Consider the following 21,107-nt stretch of genomic DNA (forward strand, 5'->3'; position numbering starts at 1 on the left):
AATATTGTGAGAAAACAACTGTTTGTACATTGCTAAAATCCGTTCTGCATTTTATTTCTGGAAAATGCAGTAGGGAACAAACGTAGGAAAGAAAGCAGAGGAAGCAAAAAATTTGGTACAAAAGATTGATTTGACAAGGAAGAGGGAAGCAGTCAAGGCTACACTAATGTATTTGTGGTTTACAGGAATGGCACCAAGTAGAAATGGATGTGAAGGGAGAGGAGATGTAAAGGTGTCAAGTGAGAAAAAGTGGAATAGGTAAGACTAGTTAGTCATGGAAGAGAGATAACAGATTACCTGTCACGGATCATAGAAAGTGAGCGAAGCTTCCCAGCAGCACTTCCCTTTCACTTTTTGGGACCTTCAGCAATGTAAGAATGAAGCACAGCTGGATAGGGAAAACAACTAGAACTGTAGAAAGGCATTCCAAAAGTCCAAGGGCACATCACAGAACTTTAGATCATCAAGAAGTAGAGACCCAGAGCTTGGACCAAGGGCGACTTTTGAGTGGGGGTGAAGATCTCAAGAAAACCAGCTGTTGAACAGGCAGGTACAGAAAAAATCATCCTTGTGAACTCAAAAAGCAAAGCTAAAATGTTTCAGTGAAGAACTTGGCTGTCTCCTGTGTCACAGCTCAAGGCAAAAAGCCAGTCCTGAACACACGGATGCTGCTTGGCTGGGAATTTTTTTTCAACTGAGGACACAGTATTTGTTCATATTCTAATAGCAGAAGGAGCTGATTTTAATTATTTAGAGCAGTGTAAATTTGCCACAGTGAAAATTATACGAACAGAAGGATTATTAAATAAAGTAACAATTTAATAAAGTGTGTTGTAGTAATTATATAAATCATTTTATCTTGTGCTTCTTCTGAAAAGTGAATTTTTCAAATCAAGGCATTTAGTAGCCTTCAGAAAATAGCCTATCCACTCAAGAAAAAAAAAAAAAAGATTTATTGTATGAGGAAGTAGTATGAGTACAGATTCAAATTTTAATTAGTTGCTTAAAAAGTAAGAAAGTGTTTATCATTGAATGTAATATAAGAGGTCCAATAGTTTATCCATAGTACTGTAGGAAATAGCACAATATGAGAATATTTGCTAATGACACCTTGCAGAGAAGAACCTGGAGTTCTACCAATGTTTTAATTAAAATTTTATTTTCTTTTTTTTTTTAATGTGTTTGTTGTTCTTTGATACATTTCTTTAAAAATGGCACAAGCTCTAAAATGTGCAGAATATTGGAATTCACTTGTCCTATGCATTATATACAAAAGAAGAGTTGCACAAACTACATTTACCAGGGTGCATTTCTCCAGCTTTCAATTCTGTTCACACAATTTTTTTTTCATTTTTCTCCTCTCAAACCTGAAATATCACCACTTTCGTCCCTACATCTCTCCCTAGGCTATTTATGTGAGATAACCCTTCTTTGCCCCCTCCAGCCCTCACACACATGCACAAGAGAGAGCAGTGTAAAGCATAGGATTGCTCAGTGAGGGAATTGTCTTACATTTTAGAGAAGTAGCATTGTTTGATAGTTATAAGTTTATAGTATGCAATTTTTCATTACTAGATATTGAAAAAAGCACATTATATCAAATGTTCACCTGTCTGCTATAATTTCTTTTGCTTCTTTTAATGTCCATGCATCTTTAACATCCTGAAGGCACACATTTATCAATTTTTCTGAACTATATCTTTATCTGTCACAGCACTGCTTTACCACCTAAATCAGCAAAGCTGTATCTCTTTGTCTTGACTGATAAATGTTCTTTTCCTTTTTCTCTTCCTCCTACAAACCATTAAAACATGAGGTAAATTTTGTTCTTTTTTAAACTCTGTACAAATGCTCAGGACACCTCAGTTTTGTGGTGGTGACAACACACAGTGACACTGAGAATTGTTTCCATTCTACGGGGAGAGGAATCCCCCTTACTCATGTGGTTACCATCACATTAGCAGGCCCTTTAGACTGTGTACTTTTAATTCTGATGATGCTGTAAGGATAACTTCAACTTCTCTCTCCATTCTCATCCCCACGGGAGTGAAAAGCGTTGCTTTCAGAACAAGAGTAGTTGTTTCATTTATATTTCTTTTGGTAAAGCAGAACAACCTTGGTTTCAACAGGAACAATACATATTTCATAGAATCGTAAAATTATTTGGGTTGGAAGGGACAATAAAGCTCATCCCGTTCCAACTCCCTGCCATGGGCAGCAACAGCTTCTACTATGCCAGGTTGCTCCAAGCCCCGTCCAACCCAGCCTTGGACACTCCCAGGGCTGGGGCAGCCATAGTTTCTTTGGGCAACCTGTGCCAGGGCCTCCCTACCCTCACAGGGAACAATTTCTTCTTAGTATCTAATTTAAACACATCCTCTGTCAGTTTAAAGTCATCACTCCTCATCTTATCACTATATGCCCTTGCAAAAAGTACCTTTCCATCTTTTTTGTATTCCTTTTAGGTACTGGAAGACCTCTCTAGAATCTACTCTTCTTCGGGGTGAACAGCTCCTACTTTCTCTGCCTGTCTTTATAGAAGAGCTCATCCAGCCCTCTGATCATCTTTTTGATGCCACACTAATATTTTTATTTTTTGAGTCAGACTAATATTTTTTCTTTGCTCTGACTGCAAGTCAGTGCCAGTGCACGAGTCATGACTCCTTACCTGTTTGCTTCTTGTTGATTGGGGAAAATAACCCTATGCTGCTCCTTGCTTTCTGTGCAGTCTTAGTGAAAATAATAGTCTCTGTTCTTCCTTTCTACCTGCTTGTCTACGAAGCAATGTAGAATAACAACTTCTCAAAGCCTGATCTCTAAGGCAATGTTCAAGGAGATTAAGCAGAATGATTAGTAAAACCAGCACAAGTGACAGTATGTCTCAATGTGTACGAAAGAGAAGAAATACCCTTGTCTAAGCTCTATCCCTGCGTTTTGATGAGATTTAACAGCCACTTCAAACCCTTTCTAGACTCTCGAGATAACTCCGGTGTGATGAAAATGCTTACATGATGAGTGTTTCTCTATAGTGCAGACTCGTTATGGTGGGAAGCTAGACTCTCCTTGAAAGACAGAGCAGATTTTTATCAAGTATTTCTCTGGTAGGTTGACCCTGGACGGACACCAGGTGCCAGCAAACCACTCCATCACTCCCCTCCTGAGCTGGATAGAGGGGGAGAAAATTAGTTGTAAAAAAATATGAGTCTAGATAAAGGCAATTTAATAAACCAAAAGCCACATGTGAGAGCAAAGGAAAACAAAAGATTTGCTTCTTGTCAGCAGGCAATGAATACTCAGGGTGTATTTCTATGAGCTGCTCAAAAGTTAGAAAGAACAGACTTTTTATTCACTGTCAAGAGGTCTGTGCCTCCTTAAGAATATCTTGAGGATTGACAAACCTTCACAAAATTTGATAGCCACTTCAATTTATTAGATTCTAGCCAATAGTGATGAATTATATCTGTATTTAATGATTTGAAACTTTCTGGTTTCATGACATTTTCAAAAAATGTGGCATTTTTTCAGGTTATTTGCTGGTGAGAGACACTGTAACCATTTCCAGTGAATCACAGAAAATATAACTGCAAAGCAAGTTCTTTATTTGTGGGGTTTCTCTGTGTTTCAGCACGTACAGAACAAACTCTTCTCTCTTAGTAACTTAGTTTGAAGTATTTGTCAATCCGCACTTAAAATTTCACATTTGCCATTTACTAGAACAGTTTTCTGTTTAATTCCCTGACTTTGAGACTCAAATTCCAATACATAATTCAGGTTTTAGCATTCACAGGGCAGCATAAACGAAAACTGAGAAGCAGTTAAGTATAATTTTCAGATTCTGATTACATTAAGAAACCTGACCAACCATACCCCTGTGCCACATCTGTTCCACACACAGATGTATAAATCTAGCAGGACTTCTAAAATGAGAGACAGGTTCCAAGGGGTTGTTTAGAAACCACAATCTGAATTCATACATTTCAAGGAATCAATCAGTGATGCATTTGCTTTGGTTCCAAAGGAGACTCTAGATATGGGCTAGGCAGTGATATTATGCTTGTCACCAGATGCTGTTTGTCTGCTTCTGTGCTCTAATTGCTATCAATAATTAAACACAGGTCTCTGATTCATATGCACAGAGGCAGAGATTCTTAAATTAAACATTTTAAAGTCATTATAGTACATTTTATATGTTCAGCTAAACACTGCACTCAGGCTGATTATGATTAAATACACTGATACCAAATTACATATTGATTCCATAAATATCAACAGATACCCAGAACAAATAAGAAGATTCCTAGTAAATAGAAGGAGCATTTTAATTTCAGATGACTAGTGGAAAGCAGCTTATATTTATTCATATATGTTATATTATGTTGCACATTGTGCAAAAAGATGGCATCTCCCAGTTGACCTGCAGAAAACACAAAATAATTTCCATCCTTTTGGAAAACAACAAGCGCAGACGATGTGGTACTCCCAAGTTTGTGTGACAGCCGCTTGAAGAGCCAAGCTTGAATGCAAATGAAGCTTGCACTTGTTAATCAGTGTATGACAGGCGTGATCTTTTCCAAAACTATGTCCCCAAAGTTGTTCTCCCTCTCTTTAAATAGAATGTAGTCTGCAGTATGTCTGGAGGGGTAAAAAAATGGCACTCTTTGAAACTGTGTTTACCCTTTGGCAGGCTGTACAATGTGATGGCATACTTTCTTATGATGATTGCTATTAGTCATACTAGTGTCCTGCACAAAGATTTGGCAGACTTTCAAACGGAGGAATGATGATGAGCCATCTCTGGTGATTCACTCTTTCCACTCCAACAGCAGAGGTCACTGCAGTGTGACCCCTAATATCACGTTTGCAAAGCACAGGTTGTTCAGACATTATTCATCTTCTTGTCCCAGACTTTTGGGACTGTTGTCCTCTGTTTCCTGAATGTCATGACTTTCTTTCTGTGACTTGTGTTTCACATGAGAAGAGTTCAAACCACTCAAATATCTCTTGACGAGGGTGGATTTCAAACACAAACCACTATCCAAGACAAGTTCTCATTTGAAATCTGAATCTAAAAGTGAGTCCTACTCACTGTCTTTTTTTCCTTTGATAAGTTACCACTAAATAGCTCTGAGAAAGTACAGATCAAGTGAAGAGAATCTTGTTGAACAGAGGTTTCAACAGAGGTTACAGACAATGATTTTAGTTAGACTTTGAAAGGCCCCATTCTATTTGCAAAATAGCTCACAAAACTAGTTTATCTGTTGTTAATAGAGTCCCATAAGTGTTAAGTCTAGTGAAATATTTGAAAAAATAATGTGCCCAAAGCACATTATAGTGTGTGTCATGGCATTTTATAGAGGTTTCACCACTGTACATGGTGAGGTGGAAATCAGTAGGTGACTTCATTCTGACACACTGGCAAAAAATGATTATAAAAATTGCATCATTTAAATTTCTCTACTTCAACACACTTCCAGTCACTTAGGCTATCTTCCACAGGTTTTGTTATCAGAAGGAAATATCCTGTCTTCCAAAAAATAGTTCAAATCCTAAGACCACGATTGCAAATCACCAGCTGTTTCTAGAGTTAACTGCATTTCAGAAAGGAGCTATTGTTCCTCAGGATATGAGATAATTTAACTTTATTGCTTGACATGATATCGGTACTTAAACATAATTGTCTAATGTTATTTGTCATTTTAGATGCACTAGGGGTTTAGGTGTATACCTCCAGCTCCACTCCAAAAAACATAGGTCTCTCATAGGTCCTGTGTCATACTGACACATCCAGCAGAATGTCTCTGATTTCTGGGATGTTGAAAATGACATTTGTGTTGAAACAAGCTGACTCACTGTCACATCACTTCTAGTTCATCTGTTGCTCATTGAGTCCCACTAAGTGTTAGTGTTCATAGAGTACTTGGAGCAGGACAGCACCCAAAGTGTAGCATGGGTCTTGACACAGTTAATAAAACTAGAAATCTTCAATTAGCTTTTGTGCTTTATTTGTATTGTAGTTACAGGTACTATTCTTTAGTTAGACACTTCAAGAGAAAAACCAAGCAAAATTGCAATTAAATACAGATAAAATCCTTACAAAGCCACAATAACCTTTCTTGAATGACTTTGAAGATGCAAACTTAAAGTACTATATATTGCCTTAAATTTAAGATGTGTTAAATGTTTGAATGTTTTCTGATGGCAAACCCAGTACTCTATTGCTTTGCAATAGTTCTACTATACAAAAAATCTGCCAAAAGAAATTTGCCCCAAAAAATATTGTCAGGTTTTCTAACAAGCTAATATTACTGGTCAGAACAGCTTAGTTGCCTGATAAAAATTCACTTGACGTTACTCATTTTAAGACCTTGTTTACAGCTGCTCACAACTTTACAAGCCCATAATTCTGTGAACTAAAATATTTTATGTACATATGGTGCTTTGTGCATGGACTGTACACAGAGCCAGACCATACTAAAATATTGTTGAAATATTTTGGTCAAAAGCTCAAATATCTCCTATTATGGGCAAGCTAGAGAAATAATATTCCGTTTTGTTCCCAGAAAACTCATAATTAAAATCATAATACTGCAAGCATTTTCTTTTCACAGATGTGTGTTGTAATCCAGGATGTGCATTTGACAAGGATATGGCCTTAGCAAACCACCCGAGTCACTTTTATTCAGTCCGTCCCTGGGAATTACTTAATGATGGAATTACATACATGGGTTCGCTGTCTGTTCCAGAAAACTGATGTATCCTGTGGATCAGGGTCATGCAATACTGCAGACTGCTGTTTGCAAGATTCCGTCTCAAAAGGTGAATAGTAAACAAAGCTGGAAAATGGAAAGAAAAAATATAATTTGATAGCCTAATGAAGTCTTTTGTGCAGTGGACTTATGATTAGTGACCTTGTAAACAGAATTAATTGAAGGTTCTATAGTGAACTCACTCCCCTGTGGACCTGCACAAAAACAGAGAAGGAAGAGATACCATGAAGGCTGAGATGAGCAGATTTCAAGCATATTGAACATGCTCTTAATTGTCAAAAATCCACTTGGGGACAGCCGTGCTTGAGGTGAAAATTCCCTAATGTGCAATGAAACACAAAATCTGTTCCCTTCCTCCTCCTGTTCTTAGGACATCTGTGGAGAGAGTAGGCAGGTGAGTTTTGTGATTTCTGAAAATAGATGAGTTTACCATCCAGCTTTTTTCTTCACTGAGATCTTCCACCTGTCCTATTGCCTCTGTCTGGCCACTCACTATAGAATTACATTCTTATGAGTTAAAAGATGTGACAAGCTAATAAAGATTTCTCCTCAATAAGTTGAGGCAGAACTTTCCTCTGCTCCTCCACAAGATCTTCCTGGTTTCTGCCCTGTGCTTCCTACTTGCCAAAAGCCACCTACTGCCTTTCCAAACCCTTCCCTAGAACTTTTCATCTTCCTATTTCGCTTTGGCCTGTCTGTGAGACGAGAGATACTACAGGTAGTGCTGTGAATGAGGTGACTGGTCATCTGACTCTCAGCAGCTGAACTGGCCAGGCAGAACGTGCTATTTTCAGCAGCCACATGTAATCCTTAGGCTGTATTTTTGTACATCTCAGTCATGAGTACTTTAATATCTTTCAGATTTCTACTCCTCTGCCCAGTTTGGCTGATATTAGCCAAAGGGTTCTAAAGTTATTGTGAGAAAGAGGACTGACAGAATCAGTCACAGAGATAGAAGTGATGCCATCACATCAGGTTTGTCCCCTTAGGAAATCAGACTAAAATGTTGGACACTTTTAGTATTAAGAAATTTGATTGCTGCCCCAGAGAATTTCATCAGTGAGTCTGCCACAGCCTTCTTATATGATGGTGGGCACATCACTTCAATCATCTAAGTATGATTTCAAATATGAAATGCAGTGGAGCTGAGCTGTGGCAACCAGGCTGCAGCAACTGGGGCTTGTGCTTTAAAAACACATAAACTTCTATACAGTACTAAGAACTCTGAAAATATGAGTCCTGTGAGACTGGTGCGAAATCACCGAATTAGGGCAGACTCATGGTCTGAATTTTTCTTGCAGGTATTTAAGAAAACATTTGGGTTCTTGAAGTGACATTTGGGTGAAATTTAGAAGATGAGGTTTAGGAAGACAGTTCTGAAAAACTACATTTACCTATTAATACTTGCCATTTGAACGAAACGGGGTCCTTAGTAAAGTATTAAAAATTCGTGGATTCTGATCATGTGTTTTTCTTTTTTAATTTCCACTGATTTCTCAAAGCAAAATACACAATCAATCCTTAACAAAACCATTCCATAGAACCAGGGCTCTCCAGTACAGTTTGGTGGTGGGACTGGAAGTGGAGGCAGTAGTATGGTCAGCCACAGGAGGTTGTGACTATCTGCTGGCCTAAAACTCACAATTATATCCTTTCAGTTCTTACCACAGTCTACAGACAAATTCTAAACACAACCCCAGTCCTCTGTCTCCCTCATGCTCCTTGTCGTGCTTTTCACTCCTGTGATCTCTCATAAAGTTAATTCTATCCTGTTACTATTTATATCAGCTGACTAGGAGTAACATGCTTAGATTATTCTAAGAATACTTTCTTTTGCAAGTTTCCTGTAGGTGCTTAAACAGTACATGCTGTTATCAAATCCCTCTTTGTAAACAGATTTTACGTTAGGCGACTGTGTTGTCATTTTTCATTTATTTAACTTTTCTTGGTTGCTGTTGGAAAGAGGAGATAGCTAAGGGAAAGACATCCATTATGAGCAACAGGAAATAGATTTTTTTGTGTCACCTTGTTTTTCTGAAAGATAGAGACTATTCAGCTTCTTCTGAATTTCTTTGAGGAAACCATGCCAAGCTGAATTCATACGCATATGGCTAATTAGGCAGAGAACATACTTCCATTACTTTAATTGGAAAGTGAAGCTTTCCATAAAAGAGGCAGGCAAATGAGATGAAGCTGGAGGGCCCAGGTAGATCTGTACTGACACATAATCCTCACTATGTGTCATATAGTTAACTACAGCTTTTGATGATTGTGTTATGTATCATCTAGGGGGCCTCTGGTGGTCTAGTGGTTAGGGTGCAGGACTCTCACCTCTGCGACCCGGGTTCGATTCCCGGCCCCCCGGGCAGATGGAGCTCGTCAGCCCTGTAAGGCAATCCATCTAAGAGAAGGTCACTCTAAACAAACCTACGTCCTGAGACCCTCACTGCCACTGTCCGAGTTTCACTCAGCCCCGGCAGATGAACCTCAGGATTAAAGGGTGGGCTCAGTTCAGCGCACGCTGGGTCTCACCTAAAAAATCCACTGCGCAGGCTCGAAGGGTTAACGACCTTTCCCAAATCTTCGCTCGCGAAGACTGGCCATTATTATTATGTATCATCTTATTTTGTGATTGTAATAAAAATGTTTGTTGTGTTTTCTCAGATAAGTCATTCCACTGAAATATTGCTCTTTTCTTAAAGAGTCAGTTTGTGGGTCTCTCTGCAACACCCATCAGATCATGGTGGAAACTATTAGCCAAAACACGCTTGCCATTTTAGGGCATGAGAGCATAATAAAGATCAAAAGCATATGAAATTAATATTTAAATTCAGATCTGATTCTGCTTCCAGAAATAGGTGATAATCTAAAACCTTGCCCACTTTTAATGTCCACCAATTTGGTTTTACAATTGCATCTGTGCTGAGAAATCACTGAACAGAAAAATCTTCAGAATCACTGAACAGATCATCTTAACATGCAAGTCCTTCCACTAAGTACCTCTGCAAAGTCCCCCAATGCCTCTCCTTTGCATCTGAAGACCTGAGGAGGTCTATCTTAGAGCAGTATTTGACTTGAATAAAATATATTGTTCTCTTTTTCTAGCAATATGTCTCCACACCTGAGGTCATTATCCTCTTAAGCCAAAATCTTGTGAGAGAATACAGAAAAAAACTTTGCTTATCCTTTCAGCAACCCACACACAGTCTATATTTCAACATAAAAGATCTGGACTGTTACTTTCCTATTTTCTTCTCTCTTTTTGTCGTTTGGTTTTGTTTTTTTTTTAATATTGCAGCAAATGGCTCCTCTAAACTTGTCTGCATGAAGTGAAAGCTGTATCCAGCATTCTTCACATTCTCAAGAATCTCTGACAAAAACAGCTCTCAAGATGTGATGCATACCATATTAAGCAGAAATTCAGTGGAGCAGAACTGTAGTTGTAGTTTCCCCTTTTGGCATGCCAACCACTTGCATCACTACATTATTAATTTTTTCATCCTTTCTGTCCTACAGAGCTGAACAAACTCTTTTTTTTCCCTTTACTTCTTTCGTTCTCTCTCACATCTTGTGCTCTGCTTTTGAATTAGTTTGCAATAAAATTTGCCCAAATTCAGGCTTTAGATTTTATCCAAATAATATTTTAGAAAATTTAATGGACACAATGAAGAGTAAATCCTCATTTCTATGTATTACTGGTTAGTAGGTAAATCATTTGGATCCATCAATGTGCAGGATGTATAGTGGGAAGAAATAACCATAGAAATAAGGGAGGAAGGTACCCACTGTCTTACAGCACTGAGGAATTGAACTCTTCACCATTTGGCAGATTCATATGGATGAAAAACAAAGAGCTCCAAGCTGACCATTTAAACTCATACACTTCACTCACTATAGCACTGACGTAGAAATAATTTGGCTCAGAAAACCAAATGCTATATTTAGTTAAATGAAAGCACTTCTCATAAATGCTTTCATCTGGATGGTACACTTGGTTTTCACCTATAATTTCCATTTACTTCTGCAGTGGTTCCAGAAGCTTCACCCCACCTAAAAAAATTTAGATTTTACTGACACTGTATTTCAATTTTTCACTTGATGTGTTTCTTTTCCCCAAAGAGCACACAATGTGTTGGAGAAACATCACTTGGAATAGAGAGCAATGTGTAAGAGTACGATATCAGATTTTCAATGAATTTTGGGAGTACTTGATCTTTAAAAACTAAGCTCCACACATTGTAATATTAATTTCCATGCTTACATTGATGAATGTTAGCCTTAAGAACTTCAGTCGGAGCTTTCTGATGAAGACAGACACTAATTGGACAAAATTTGGGATCAAATATTTACTTATAGATACGGATTTTTACAGGTTTTTTGTTCTCAAAGAAATCCCTCTTTCTCCTTCCCCTCCTCTCTTATTTACTGTTACACCAGTTTCCTGTGTCTTAAGCATGACTTATGTGTGCATAACAGTAAATATTGCAGCATTCGTACAACTAAACTCTATAAATGTCAACAGTAATAGCTTTACTTAATTGTAGCATGTAATCCTTGAAGTCCAGACAAAGAGCAGTCAAAAAGAAAATGCATTAGTTGCCTTTGCTAAATCCCTCTATAGTGTAGAGCCTTTAGTCTGACTTTCAGAGAATTTCTCCAATGTTTGAGCCTCTAAACATTGAACCTCCTGCTGGAGTGAAGCACTGGTACATGTAATATTCAACTGCCATAGATACTAAACTGAAGTACAGCTTGGAAGGAAGACGAGAAAGTACATCTCCATCCTTTGTGGATTGCTTTAGGCACTGCTTTCAGGTTGCATATTTATTTTCTAATTTAGCACATTATTACACTGGATAATTATCAATAGGTCCATTTCTTCCTTTAAATGATGTTGTTCAGGATATTCCCACAAGAAGTAAGAGCACAGGAAAGACTTGAACCCAGTTATGAACTGTCTTGTGGGATGCTCTAAAGCAGTAAGAATTTCTAGATGTTTTTGACTGGTGCACAGTTTTGAATGGATACAAAACAGGTGAGCAAGACAAAGAAATGAATCAGGTACTTGACCTTTTCCTATACCAGGGTAAGTATTCTTGAGTATGGCCAGAAAACAAAACATTTTACAGGAGGTCCTTCTTATTGTTCTAAGGTTTCTTAAGAGGTTCCCAGACTTAAACATAAGTTCATTAGGGATTACGAGGTTTGAATTTGAGATTAAAGCTCATAAAACTGGATTTAAGTGTGACTTAAGCACTTAAATCCCTAGATTTGCATAGTTGTCAGTCCTTATATTTAGTAATTAAATAAAAACATAAAAGGCCTGTCTGTTAATTAAGCTGAGATTTCTAAAGAAGTTTGAATGAATTAGATATGAAATTAAAATTAATTTGAGTTTTCTAATGCCATAATATTCTCAAAAATCTCATCCTGTCCTTCCCTAGTGTTTTATTTCCCCTTATTTGAGTTATACTTCAACTGCTAATGCTAAGTAACAGGCAAAAGAGATTCCTAACATAAACAAGATTCTGATTCTTTCTCCTATTTTCAGGATTGTTGGTAACAAAACTTTTAGTTGAAGAGGAAATGAAATTTTCTTTTCTTTAATGGGCAGAGGCTACTAAGATGGAAGAGTATTCTATCTCCTGAGGTATCTATAGATCTGGCTCAAAGTGTGAGAGTTGTTCTGACTCACATGGATTGCAAAACCTGTGAAACATACACAGGTACAGCAATTTTACCAGCTCACACACACTTTTACTGGCTCACACACTTCATAAACCTTAGCACATGTTATGGTTTGAGATCTCCAAAATCCAATTCCCTAGTCCAAACCCCCTCCCACATCTCAGCCCAGTGTGAGATTTGTTTTTCCAGACACCACACGAGACTCAAAATGGGGGGAAGGGAATATATTACAATGACTGTACAAATAAATACTACAATACATTATATACAATCTTAACTATTTCTACCATGACATAAAAGTATTTACAAGGGATCAAATCTCTTCTCCCCTCCAAATAAAAGTCCAGGAGGGAAGAAGGAAAAGATCCCTTTCCACTCTCAGAGCAGCAATGTCTCATAGGCAGCAGGTTCTCTTCTTCTATGCAGCAGCTGTAGCTGGATCTCTGCCAGTACACACGAGGGGGTAACCAAGCCCTCGTGGTCCTTTGTCTCCAAGCGAGCGTCTTCTCTTCTGTGGCCTCGTTTCCCGAGACAAGGGCGCTACGACCACGTCATATCACGAAGCACAGGGGTCTTCGTGACGGTCCTTATCTTCAGGGGATTCAAGTCCCTTTGCAGAGCTCTGTGTTCTGTCTCAAGCAGCAGGGAGGCCAAGGTCACCCCCTCCACATTCCTTCTCGGAGCTTTTCAGCTCCTTCCTGCAGTGCATGTTGCACTTCACCCCTCCCTTCTAGGAGGTGAGGAGTCTCCAAGGAGTTTGGGCTTTTTTGGCTTCAGTCGTTATCCAAACTTCCTCTGTAGAACTCGGCTCTCTCTCAGCTGCCGGCTCTCTCTCTCGGCTCTCTCAGACAACTCTGTGTCTTCCTTGGCTGCATGCTGTTTGCTGCTTCTTCAGTTCTTGTCTTTTGGCTCTTTGCCACTGTCCTCAGCCAGTGTTGTTTTTGTCGCCACTTCTGCTGCTCACAGTGGAGAAAAAAACTTCCATCTTCTCAGTCACAGACCTCAGTCCAGTTTAACGCTGTTCCAAGTCCCTGCAGCCCCCAACCGGGGCTGGGGGGCCCAGCCCCCAGAGGGGCTGCTGTTGCTTCTCCTCGTGGCTTTCACAACATGGTTACCTCTTCTACAACAACTACAACTACCTTCTCTTCCATTCTGCTTGTGATATGTTTATATTTTGCAGAAGCGCTCATTGGGTAAAACCTCAAAACTTCAAGGGTCACCACCCCCTGGGGTTTTACCATTTTATAACTGCAGGGGGAAAACTGTTTCCCACCACCACAGCACATTAAAACCAGTAGAATCTAGCTGTCACCAAAATACAATTGTCAACTGAAGTGATACACTGCCTGAAAAAAATTATCTTAAAAATAGAGAAATAAGGTCAGAAATGTCATAGGAATTATTAGTAGCTGCTGCCTCCAAAACCAAGGTTTGCTTCTTGGCATTTTGTTACACAAATGTGCCTGTAATCCCAAGAGATCTGATTTGAGGGGACTTTGGAAAGATTGTGATTGCAGTACATGCACAGTCTTTCAATCCATGTACAAGTGGACTGAAATCACTCTGGAGACTTTGATGAGAAAAAAATAATTGCAACAGGGAGAGTTTTTCTTTTTCCCTCTCTTCATCCGCCATGTGGAACTGCAGAGAGATTTTACAATTAAAAAAGGAAAACAAAATAAATATCGTTGTGCACCTAGTAAATCATTGTGCAAGCTGCCCCAGTTCTGAAGGGATGGTGATATTGCTTATTCTTGGAAGAACCTTGTCATCAGTCAAAAACCCAATGATTCCTCCTCTATAGAAAAATCTCTGTTAAATGACTGAAATTATATCCTTCACTAAATCTTACCTCAAGAGGCGGATCTACATAGTGCTGTTAGAGGGGAGAAAAATACTTGGTTTGTGTTTTGTTTTTTTTTTTCCTAATGAATAAATGCAACAGTAACTTTAGACTCTTACATAGTCTTAGGAATGGATGCAGCTCTAGAATTACTGTGCCAAACTTCACCCAACCTGGCCTGAAGAATTCCAGGGGTGTGGCATCCACAGGTTCTCCGGAGAGCTTGCTCCAATAATCCCAGGGGCATGGCCCAAGTTCATGCTGAAAGCATTTATTTTTTACTGACTGTGATGGGGGAAAACAGTTTTCCCCTGAAGCTATAAAATGGTAAATCCCCAGGGGGTGGTGACCCTTGAGGTTTGAACCAATGAGCGCTTCTGCTAAATATAAACATATCACAAGCAGACCAGAAGAGAAGGTGATGTTGTAGTTGTTGTAGTGGTTGTTGAAGAAGTAGCCATGTTGTGAAGTCAATAGCTGAGGGGCCCACAGCCCCACTGGGGGCTGAGCCCCTGTCAACCCTCGGCTGGGGGGCTACAGGGACTTGGAACAGTGGGACAGGGACTGGGCTAAGTATCTGTAGCTAATGAACCGGGGGAAGTTTCTCCACCGTGAGCAACAGCAGCAGCAGCAGCAGCAGACCAGCACTGACTGGAGAAAGGGAGAGCCAGAAAGAGATAAGAACTGAACAAGCAGCAAACAAACAGGCAGCCAAGCAGGAAGACACAGAGTTGTCTTAGAGAGCCGAGAGAGAGAGCCAGCAGCAGACGGAGAGCAGAACTAAGCTCTACGGACAGAGTTTTGGGGCAAGAACTGAATCAAAACCCCCAAACTCCTTTTGTTACCCCTCCTAAGTGGAGAAGATGGACTCCTACTGAATGGAAGTCCTAAATGCATCATGCACTACAGAGAGGAGCTGAAAAGCTCAGGCATCCTGGAAAGCTAGACCAGGATGGCCAAAGGAATGCAGAGGAGGGCTTTTGCCCCCCCCGCTGCTTTGAGTCAGAGCAGGGAAGCTCTGCCAAGGGGCTTGAATTCCCCGAAGATATGGACCATCACGAAGGCTTCTACACTTCGTTGATATGACTGTGGTGAAGTGACCTTTGTCCGGGTGAACACAGCCCACAGAAGAGAAGACCTTCGCTTGGACATGGAGGGGCTTGGATACCCCCTCATGTGTACTGGCAGAGATCCAGCTACAGCTGCTGCATGGAAGAGAGAGAGAGAGAGAGAGAGAGAGAGAGAGAGAGCCTACTGCCCTAGAGACATTGCTGCTTTGAAAGTAGAAAGGATCTCTTCCTTCTTCCCTCCTGGACTTTTATTTGGAAGGGAGAAGAGATTTAATCCATTGTAAATAGTGTTTTGTCATGATAGAGATAGTTAAGATTGTATATAATGTATTGTAGTATTTATCTTGTACAATCATTGTAATATATAATCCCTTCCCCCATTTTGAGTCTCGTATGGTGTCTGGAAAACCCATCTCACACTGGGCTGAGATGTGGGAGGGAGTTTGGACTAGGGAATTGGATTTTGGGGGTCTCTAACCACGACACTGACATATCTGTAGGTGAGCTAGGGAATTTCTTCAGTTGCTTAAATGGCATAGTATACTGACATTTGAGGCAGCTTACCTAGACCAACTAGCAGGCAGCTCTGTTCGCCATTCAGCTGCTACTCCAGGTTTGTACAGGTGTCCTGTTCATCCTGTCATGTACTCACTAGTTCTGTAGGAAAGTTTAGGGTTTTCAGTGGCTCTAGAGACATGCTCCGAAGCAGTTCAACAAAGTCCTATAGTAGGCAGAATTCATCTCTAGACTTGTAGGCCTGAAATTAGATGTCTAGATGTGGTACATGAGCTAGGGGATGACTCAGTTACCAAAATCCATATCTCTTGTGCCTTTTCAGAAACTCTGTGTTATCTGATGTATCTATGTGGGACTGGTAAATGCAGTGCAGAAACTGTGCACCATTCTGCAGCAGAAACTGGAGGTCATGTTGAAGTATTTCAAGTAGCACTAGACATTAAAATACGTGAAGCCAAATTCAGTAACAATACAGGGAAGAACAGTAAGTTCCTCTAAGGCCAAATAGGCAGCAAGCTGAGCCTTCAGGTAACAAGTCCAGTCTTGTCTGTGTGTGTGGCACCCAAAGACATGCCTTTAGGCATTTAAGAAGTGTCAAAGGCTGAGAGATGAGACAGGGAGGGATGTTAGCCCCTTTCTACTGCCTAATTGTGGAGCTAACTGAAGTGGAAATTAAGCAGAGTATGACTACATAAATCCTTTGTAGATACCTTTGAAGTTGTTTGACTTTCACAAGCATTGAATGCTCTTCACTCCCCAAAAGCAGGGACTGATATCAGTGCTCTTGCTGAGGATTTATTGTGTAAGCATGACTAGAGGGCTTGATTTTCATAGGTCCCGAATAGTATTAATTAATATCTACAGTTTCGCACTGGGCAACTGCAGAATTCAAAATTATATGTTATTTTTGAAAATGTGAAACTGACTTTAAGTTCCAGGGAAACATTCTACAGAGAGGGAAAGGGTCTGTTTCCCCAGCTTTGTCTCATATGTATAAATTACTGAGTTTTATTTTTAAATGTTGTTTGACTTTTGGGGTGGGGGAAACTTGTTTAGAATAAATTTGAATATTTTTTTTATTGTCGTTGTTTGTTTTTGGTTTTTTGTGTTTTTTTTTTTTTTTTTTTAGGGAGAGGATTAGGTTTTCTTCACACACAAACTTTGGAATCTAAAGAACAGTGACAGTTCATTAGCAGATGAGGGACCACTTTTTCCAGCCCCATGTTTATTTGAGGACTATCTGCTTTGGGAAATGTATAGGTTCTGTCGCTAAGCAACCACATTCCCTCTTCTTGGAGTAACAGGAGGATGTTCTGCCCATGCAAGTGCACAGGTAACCTGGTTTTCAGACCACAGAAGGTCTTCCTGTGGTACAGTCAGTCAGATCCCATACTGATACTTTTCAGACTGATCCATTTCAATTCAGTGTGGGCAAAATCTGAACCAGCTCCTTTTAGTGTTCTGTCTCTCTGCCAAAATTGTTTGAGATCACTGTTTGCTGGAAAAAGTAAAGGAATAATACCCGTGAGTGTACCCAGTCCAAGTTTGTACTGAAGAGTCTGTTGCTAACTGTGTGAACTTTTACTGAAGTATACTGGATTTTTTTTTTTTTTTAGAACAGAGGGAAATGTGAAGAACTTACAGCCACAAAAGCAGTCATTACTGTTGTGTGGGACTGAACTGAAAAACAGCCATTTAATTGATTAAGAAACACATGACTATTTTTCCCTCTGGCGACCTGTGGGAAGTGCAGTGAAGCAGCAGCGAGCTGGGTGCGTACCTTTGTGTCTGTGCTGCCTACATGGGTGTGCGTTTGTCAGCCGGCGCTGATGGGTCTGAGACGTACACTAGATGGTGCTTGCACAACGCAGGGAGCAAACGTGTGTCTGTCTCAAGATGTGTCAGCAACTCAGCGCTCCACCTCCTCCTCGAGTATTTTCTGTGATGAGCACTCTGTTTCATTAAGTGGAGTCATGTATTAAATACAGAAGGTTCACAAGTGATGCAAGGAAAAAAAAAGGTTATTCTCTATTTCACTGACCAATGTAATGCAGAGATAAAATAGCTCATCTTTATACTTTTATATATATGTTTGCTCATGCTTATGCATATACAGTCTTGGTAGCTCCAAGTTTCTAAAGACAGAGACCTGGTATTGTAAAACTTTTTTGTATATTGCTTTAAAGTGATACAAATGCACAGAACTGCCATGAAAGTGAGGTCACTTTATTATATGTTTGCCCAGCACACAGTAGCATTCAAGTCTTAACTAATGTATAAAATCTGGCATCAACTATTTTGAATCTTTGAAAAGGAAAATAATTTAAAAAAAAAAAAGAGATTTATCTTCCCCATTTCAGAAGTAGAGTCCTTGAAAGAAAAAAGAAAAAAGAAAACACTGAATGCTGAAGGAAATTATTTCTGTGAACTATATGAAGACATACAAATTGTGCAAAAGCTTTTTTATATATCCTTGGGACATATGAGAAACAAAAGAGAAGAAAACCTGAATCAATCATTTTTATATTTCCACATGGTACATAAATTATGTATATTTCAACAGAGGAAGTCTTGTGTTTTATTCAAAAATAAAAATGAAAAGCTTCAAAAATTATTGACAATAATTCAACTCTCAACATAATATATATGCTCAACATATCCCAGCTCAAATAGGATAAACACACCACCAAGTTGTGCTATATACTGATTCTCAGTCCTTTGTTTTTAAAGTCCAGACATAATAACTTACAGTTATCTAACTCTCCAGTTGAATATGATTAACCTCAAATTTTTTTCAGGATCTTGTTTATTTCAGTCATGTGTGGAGGCTCATATACCTGGAATGTGGTCTCAAATCAAACATAATTACCTTCAATGGATGTACATTTAAAGAAAGGTTGGATTTTGGGCAGAGAAAGGGAGGTGGATAGCAAGGATGGGGGAAGGAAGAGTGCTAAAAAGAAGAGAGAAGCTTGTGTCGGAATTACTTGGATAGGTGCCAATATGCAAACCCAAAGATTTCAAATCAAATTGTGCTGCCAAAACACGCGCAAAAAAAAAAAAAAAAAGGATCAAGCAACAGTGTCCTCATTCCTGAGTTCATTGTACACCGGGTAAGAGGACCAGTGGTGGCAAGCTGTTCTCTGTGCTTTGTTAATTGGAATGAGCTATAAAGGCGATTAGGGTAGTGGATGTGGCTGTTCCTGAAAGGGTTGTGCAGGTGCATACCAAGGCTAAGTTGCTGAAGGTGCAACAGAAGCAGATAAGCACAAACAATACTAATCAACAGATTCTCAACTCTCAGGCACTTCATTCAGCTGCGTTTTGACACTAGCTTGCTGTGTCGACTTGAAGGGAGACTAAGTTTGCTGATGATACTAAATTAGGAGGAGCTGTTGATTCCTTCAAAGGCAGAGAGGCCCTACAAAGACACTTTGACAAATGAAATAGATAAGCAATGTCCAATCAACCACAGGAAGTTCAACAAGGGGAAGTGCCAGATTCTGCACCTGGGATGGGGCAACCTTGGATGTATGGACAGATTGGGAATGAGAGGCTGGAAAGCAGTGCTAGGAAAGTGACTGGGGGTCCTGGTCAGTGGCCATGAGTCAGTGCCCTGGGAGCCAGGAGGCCAACCCTGTCCTGGGGGCACCAGGCCCAGCATCACCAGCCGGGTCAGGGAGGGGATTGTCCCGCTCTGCTCTGACCTGGGGTGGCCTCACCTCAAATATTGGGGCAGTTTTGGGCACCACAACATAAGAAAGATATTGAGCTATTACAGAGTGTCCCAAGGAGGGCAAAAAAGATGGTGAAGGGCCTTGTGGGAAAGCCGTGTGAGGACACTGAGGACACTTGGTGTGTTCAGCTGAAGAAGAGGAGACTGAGGGGAGACCTCACTGCAGTTACAACTTCCTGGGGAGGGGAACAGGAGGGACAGGCACTCTGCGGAGACCAGTGACAGAATCCAAGGGAATGGCCTGAAGTTGTGTCAGGACAGATTTAGGTTGGATATTAGGAAAAGATTCTCCCCCCAGAGGGTGGCTGGGCACCCCAGGGGGGTGGTCACAGCATCAAGACTGGCAGAGCTCAAGGAATGTTTGGACAATACTCCCAGGCTCATGGGATTGTCCTGTGCAGGGTCAGGAGTTGGACTTGGATGATCCTTGTAGGTTCCTTCTAACTCAAGATATTCCATGGTTCTATGATTCCCTGGCCTTCCTGTTTAATTTTTTAAAACCCCAGAAGCTTCACTGACTTCACTACTTGAAAGTGGGACAAGACATGTTAGTTTCCAACTGGCCGATCGTGGAGCAAGATTATGCCAGACTATGCCTGCATCTGGATTTTGTTATTTAGAAAAGCAACAACACCTGTTTCCCATTTATGCAGAAGAATTAGCAGTTGGGCTCCAGACTTGGCTGCTATGCTTCCTTTTGAATCCAGAAGTCAGATGCCAAGTGCTGGCTTTTGCAGCTCTGTTTCACCACCAGGTAGCTTGGGTTATTATATGCTGTAGCAACTCCAGTTACAGGCAGCCCTGCTTTCTTGTCCTGTTCCCACCCATTCCTCCTGCCTGCCAGACTGCCCCTGTCACCCCATCATACTCTCAGTTCGCACTGGGAGACAGACAGCTAAAACAGTAAAATCTAGAAGTATCTAGGTAGTGTCATCTCTTTCCGAGACCTGCAGGAAGGTCAAGAGGATTTCCAAAGTGGGGGATTGAAGGTTTTTGTGGGGGTGGATGGTGGGAGGAAGCAGGGAGGAGGCACAGGGACAAGTCACATCCGGAGTTTTCATGACTCAAATTTAGTAAGTGTATCACGTTAGTCATAGGAAAAATGCGTGCCCTGAAGTTGGAGCCCAGGTGTCTGGACCATCTCATGTTGGCATCTCCTTCATGTTGTTGTAACACGTCCAACTGATAGTTAATTAATCAAATAAATAGATTTTCCCCCAGCCAAAGAGGCACACCCACGAATTTCAGAAGGTGCGCTGAATCACAGACATTAGCATTTCACTGTCTGTGTCTGATGGAGGGGGGGAGCCCATAACCTGCAGCAAGGCAGTTAAAATAATCAATGAGTGCGTGTTTAATCCTGAGAAAGGGGAGGGGGGGGGGGGGGGGGGGAGGGAGAGAGACAGAGAGAGAAAGAGAGAGATGAAAGAAGGGAGGGAGGGTGTGGTGGCTGGGGAAGGGGGGGGGGGGGGGGGGGGGGGGGGGGG

This window comes from Lepidothrix coronata, unplaced genomic scaffold, assembly GCF_001604755.1.
Source record: "Lepidothrix coronata isolate B3197 unplaced genomic scaffold, Lepidothrix_coronata-1.0 Scaffold77, whole genome shotgun sequence".
Classification (NCBI taxonomy): Eukaryota; Metazoa; Chordata; class Aves; order Passeriformes; family Pipridae; genus Lepidothrix; species Lepidothrix coronata.